Consider the following 6,000-nt stretch of genomic DNA (forward strand, 5'->3'; position numbering starts at 1 on the left):
CCTCTCAGTGCTCCGTCTCTCAGTGCTCCGCCTCTCAGTGCTCTGTCTCTCAGTGCTCTTTCTCTCAGTGCTCCGTCTCTCAGTGCTCCGTCTCTCAGTGCTCCGTCTCTCAGTGCTCCGTCTCTCAGTGCTCCATCTCTTAGGATTCTCCCTCTCTCAGTGATCCGTCTCTCAGTGCTCCGTCTCTCAGTGCTCCGTCTCTCAGTGCTCCATCTCTCAGTGCTCCGTCTCTCAGTGCTCCATCTCTCAGTGCTCCGTCTCTCAGGATTCTCCGTCTCTCAGGATTCTCCGTCTCTCAGTGTTCCGTTTCTCAGTGCTCCGTCTCTCAGTGCTCCGTCTCTCAGTGCTCCGTCTCTCAGTGCTCCGTCTCTCAGTGCTCCATCTCTCAGGATTCTCCCTCTCTCAGTGCTCCGTCTCTCAGTGCTCCGTCTCTCAGTGCTCCGTCTCTCAGTGCTCCGTCTCTCAGTGCTCCATCTCTCAGGATTCTCCCTCTCTCAGTGCTCCGTCTCTCAGTGCTCCGTCTCTCAGTGCTCCGTCTCTCAGTGCTCCGTCTCTCAGTGCTCCGTCTCTCAGTGCTCCATCTCTCAGGATTCTCCCTTTCTCAGTGCTCCGTCTCTCAGTGCTCCATCTCTCAGGATTCTCCCTCTCTCAGTGCTCCATCTCTCAGTGCTCCGTCTATCAGTGCTCCATCTCTCAGGATTCTCCGTCTCTCAGTGCTCCGTCTCTCAGTGCTCCGTCTCTCAGTGCTCCGTCTCTCAGTGCTCTGTCTCTCAGTGCTCCATCTATCAGGATTCTCCCTCTCTCAGTGCTCCGTCTCTCAGTGCTCCGTCTCTCAGTGCTCCATCTCTCAGTGCTCCATCTCTCAGGATTCTCCCTCTCTCAGTGCTCCGTCTCTCAGTGCTCAGTCTCTCAGTGCTCCGTCTCTCAGTGCTCCGTCTCTCAGTGCTCCGTCTCTCAGTGCTCCGTCTCTCAGTGCTCCATCTCTCAGGATTCTCCCTCTCTCAGTGCTCCGTCTCCGTCTCTCAGTGCTCCGTCTCTCAGTGCTCCGTCTCTCAGTGCTCCGTCTCTCAGTGCTCCGTCTCTCAGTGCTCCATCTCTCAGGATTCTCCCTCTCTCAGCCATTTGGACTGAAACCCTCTAGCAGCAGCTGTCTTTCAGGTTGGTTCCTCCCAGCACGTCTCCTCTTCTCATTCTCTCATTCTACACTGCAGTTCCGTGCACCGTGCCGGTTACATTGCAGGGGTTCTATGGAGTGAGCAAGAGAGGGGAGGGGAGGGAGTAGAGAGAGGGAGTGACAGACGGAGGATAAGGAATGTTTTTTACATAATGAAGCAGATAGAAGCGATTACAGCAGCTTAGCTGCGGAGCAGTGAACTGCTGCACATTCAGCCTCATTATGAAGTTAAATACTCCAAACTGTCACTGACGGCTTACTTACGCTCCTCCCGGAACAATCGATTTACAGCTTTACATCCACCATCCACAAACCTGCTCCTAAACACACAGACATGACTGAATAAGAAGAGAACACAGTAATTACAGTAACAAAATGTCCCTCCTCTCCAGCCCTGGAGCTAAAACGCTGGTGATTACAGTAACAAAATCCCTCCTCTCCAGCCCTGGAGCTAAAACGTTGGTGATTACAGTAACAAAATGTGCCTCCCCTGTTGGAAGCCAGGAGAAGAACACTGGCCGTACAACTGAGAGTGACCCAGTCTTACAGTGTCTTTAACCTCTCCCTGCAGCCCCTCGTGGGTGTGTGCCCTCTGTGGGTCTCCCATCTCTGCCCTGGCCTCTGAAGTGTTGTCCCAGTCTGCAGGTGCTCCAGAACCTGCCTGGCTGGCTGTCTGGCTATCTGGCTGGCTGTCTGCCTCCACACAGGGAGCAGCTAGACCACAGAGTGTGGAGTGTGGACTCAGCACTTCTCTGGAGCTGTCTGAGGCCACGCACCAGGGCTTTTATTCTTCAGCCTACTTTTGCATTATTGAATCAGGGCCCTTCTCCAAACCTGCGACTGGACAGCCCTGGCCCAGAGGCTACATGCAGATTTGATGAATCAAAAATATTACAATGCAACCGTGTGGAGAGGAGAGGGTGCAGCAAGGGACATTATCGTGATTGGAACAGATACAATGGAGCTGCTTCACTCGCTTCCTTATCTGCCTTTACACACTTCTTTCTTAATTATGTTCACACACACACACATTATATGGACCAGCTCCTTAACCCTTATCCCACACACACACACACACACACACACACACACACACACACACACACACACACACACACACACACACACACACACACACACACACACACACACACACACACACCAAAATTAAGTGAGTGCTTATAATTGTCCTATTTCACACATGTAAAAGTGTGAATTATACACATGAAATGAAAATGTGTTTTTTGCATATCCCAACTCCCCCTGAGACAGAGAGTGGGGTCGTGGCCAGGGTCAGCCATTATCACCGGCGACCATGATATGGACCAGCTCCTTAACCTTATCCTACACACACACACACACACACACACACACACACACACACACACACACACACACACACACACACACACACACACACACACACACACACACACACACACACACACACACACACACACACACACACACACACACACACACACACACACACACACACAACCTCCCTCCCTCCCCTTAAGGCCTTCATTAGATAAAAGGAGATCTGCTCTTTCCAGAGCTACAGTGCAATTATTCAGTGTAGTCAGGCATGTCTCTGTGTGACAAAGCAAATTGCTTTTTCAGCTTGCTGTTCCTGATACAGATACGGCTTTCAGAATCGAAGAGGAAGACCCGCGCCAGTGCTCCTAACGCCGCAAGAGATGCCAGCAGCCCTCATTTAGCCCCCGTGTGTGTGCTCAACTGTTTGTTGAGTGATGGTGGCCATGCATGTGTGCCTGTGAATGTGGATTGGCAGGCAAATGTGTGTTTGTGTGTGCATTTGTATTCTGTATGGTGTGAATGTTGATGTGCTACAGTACATTGTGGCTTGTGATTCTCCATCTGAGGGCACACAGTACAGCACTTGTTTAAGCACATTATCACTGTATACAAGGATGTGTAGACACCAAACATAACGGGTTAGTGACAGGATAAGACAGGCTTAATTCAGAAATAATAGTCACGTTCAAGAAAAGATGCAATATGTAGGTCGGATGGTTTAGACTGGTGGAAGATCTGTTTCTACTTCAACCAACTCCTCCCCATTCAACATGTATTGCGTCAATCATTTATTTCTCAGTTCCAAATGATTCGCCTCTGAAGGTCTGGAACCACAACCAGCCTAGTGTAGCTCAGGCGAGCCATCTCCAAAGCCAACAGATAAACAGAAAGATAAAAACTCTCTGGGGCTCATGTCTTAAAGGGTTCAGACCAGAGATGTCTAGGGCCTGAAGGAAGGAGCCAGTGTTTTTACCAGGGGAGGTGTGTCAGGTGCATTGTGGTTAGGAGGACTGCATGGGCTCTTTCTCATGGCTGGCAGATGATTATCCTTCCCTTCATGTCAGGGTGACTGAGAGAGCTGTTCATGGCCACTGACTCAGTATTTATCCTATCTTCCTGCTCCGTACACTCAGAGACCAATCAATACACTGGGACCAAGAGAGACAGGGGGACGAGAGAGGGGAAGAGCGAGAGAGAGAGAGAGAGAGAGGGGGGGGGAGACGGAGGAGAAATCATCTATGGCGACTGAGCAGAGCAGAGAGGACAGAGAGGAACATGGGATTTATTTGTGCTCTCCTGTCAGGCTGCGTCGGCCACACACGGCACGGGGGAGAGTAATGGACATGCTATGGTAATGGAAAGGAAGGCTGGGGAATCTGAAGGGTTTAAATGGACCACATGGAGGACTTTTGTAAATGATTTTTGGTTTTGTAAGGCATTGATTTAGTCATATGGATTAGTCAGTGATAATGTTTATTTGTTGATGATTGGTTTTCAGCTAAAATTATGGTCTGTGAAAGAGCAGGAAATGTTTACCATTTGGGATTGCACGTGGGTTTTCTAAATTCACATTTATTTTCTATGTTTGAAATGTCTTAGGGACTTTCCAGTCATGCATTTACACGAATGGTTGTTTGCAATATGGGTTATATGGGTTGGGTTCTTTAAAAAGCAGAGCCATACAGGATTGATGTATGAATTATTCTGGCCATGAGTGAGTTCCTTGAGTGAGTTGTTGATTTGGAGCGGCAAGCCCACCAGGCAGAGGATCTGGGGAGGCCTGGAGCACTGGGACAGACCAGCAGCACAGGAATCGCCTGGGAACACCGTCGCCATGGAGACCTGTTGTTGTCATGCCGACACGCTTGATAGAATGCAGCGAGAGAGAAAGAAAGAACGAGAGAGAGAGAGAGGGAGGGAGAGAGAGAGAGAGAGCGAAAAAGGGAGATTCAGTCAGAAAACTTTTTTCCATTGTTTACTCAATGGAGTGCCTGCGGGTTCAAGTCCCATTTGAAATCCGGTTGCCTCTTCTCTCCATCCCATCTTCCACAGAGACAGATAGTGGAGGGGTCAGGAGAAGTGCCACTGCTCACGCATTGGGCCGTATAAGGATGAAAGTGGTAGAACGACTGAGTGAAATCCTGTGTGCGACGAGGGAGGTGGAGGTCCGGGTTGACATTGGAGCTAGGACTAGCTGTGCGTGTGTAGAGGATGTGTGGGAGAGTAAGAGGGGAGAGAGAGAGACAGACATAGAGGGAGACACAGAGAGAGAGATTGAGAAACAGAAGGAGAGATATGGGAAATAGGAAAAGATAGGGGGAGAGAGGGGGGCAGATAGAAAATAGAAAGAGAGAAAAAGGTAGATAGAGAAAAAAGAGAGCGATTGAGTGTTGTCCTGGCCTGTGGAAGGCAGTGACCACTTTAATTATCCTCTATTTTCTTCAAACATGCCGGAGCCTTTGTGAGTCTGTCTCCTGGGACACACCTCCCTCCTCATTTCCTCTGGGATTCAATTCCACTTCATCCCTCTCTGTCTTTTACATATAAAACACTTTCTTCAATTATTCCTCTGATGTTCGTATCTGTATTATTTGACTGCCGGGCCTATTCAGAGTGACTGCTCATCTCGCCCCAGCTCTGTGTGACTAGAATCAATCCCAGCCTCATTGCAGGAGAGCCACTTTCTCTCTCCCTCTTTCTTTCACTGTATGTGTTCTCATGTGAGTGTATATGTGTGTGTGTGTGTGTGTGTGTGTGTGTGTGTGTGTGTGTGTGTGTGTGTGTGTGTGTGTGTGTGTGTGTGTGTGTGTTTGGAGAAGATGTGCGATATGGAGATCTGGTGATTCACAGTGTGTGCCGCACGTTACTGTATCTGTTAATGGTCATGAGTATGTGTGTTTGTGAGTGTTTGTAGGAGGCAGACGTCAAGGCAGAGCATGCTGTGTAGTAATGAAGGCATGCCTGTCCCTGGTTCTGCTCTCCCCTGGGTGGGAGAGGGACAGACACTTTATTGGAGATCAAATGGGCCTTTAATTACGTGGTGGATGCCTCTGCTTCTACATCGATTACAACCGAAAGGTGCATTCCATCAGAGTCTGTTAACCAGAGAAGAGACACTACTCTCTGAAGGCATGGTCCCCTAAGCAGCCAGCTCACTAACTTGGTATTCTTAGCAGGGGAATGTGGAATGGTTTCCAGGCATAACCTTACCTATTGCAATGAGAGTTTTATTAAGAATTTACAGCTGGCATGATAGGCCATTCCATATTCAATGAGGGGCCTGCCCTGGTGGTGGTGGTGGTGGTGGTGGGGGGGGGGGGGGGTGTACGGTTCTACCCAGGTATGGTTCTACCCAGGATGTGGAGCAGGCACAGGGGACAGAGATGAAGGGACTATGGACAGGTGTGTGTGTCTGTGTGCTCCTTCAGTCTGCTAGCTGACAGTCTTGCGGTTAATGAGCAGCTGTTGAACATCACTATTCATGAGACCTGTCTCCTCTCCTCACC

This window comes from Oncorhynchus clarkii, chromosome 13 (assembly GCF_045791955.1).
Source record: "Oncorhynchus clarkii lewisi isolate Uvic-CL-2024 chromosome 13, UVic_Ocla_1.0, whole genome shotgun sequence".
Taxonomy (NCBI): Eukaryota; Metazoa; Chordata; class Actinopteri; order Salmoniformes; family Salmonidae; genus Oncorhynchus; species Oncorhynchus clarkii.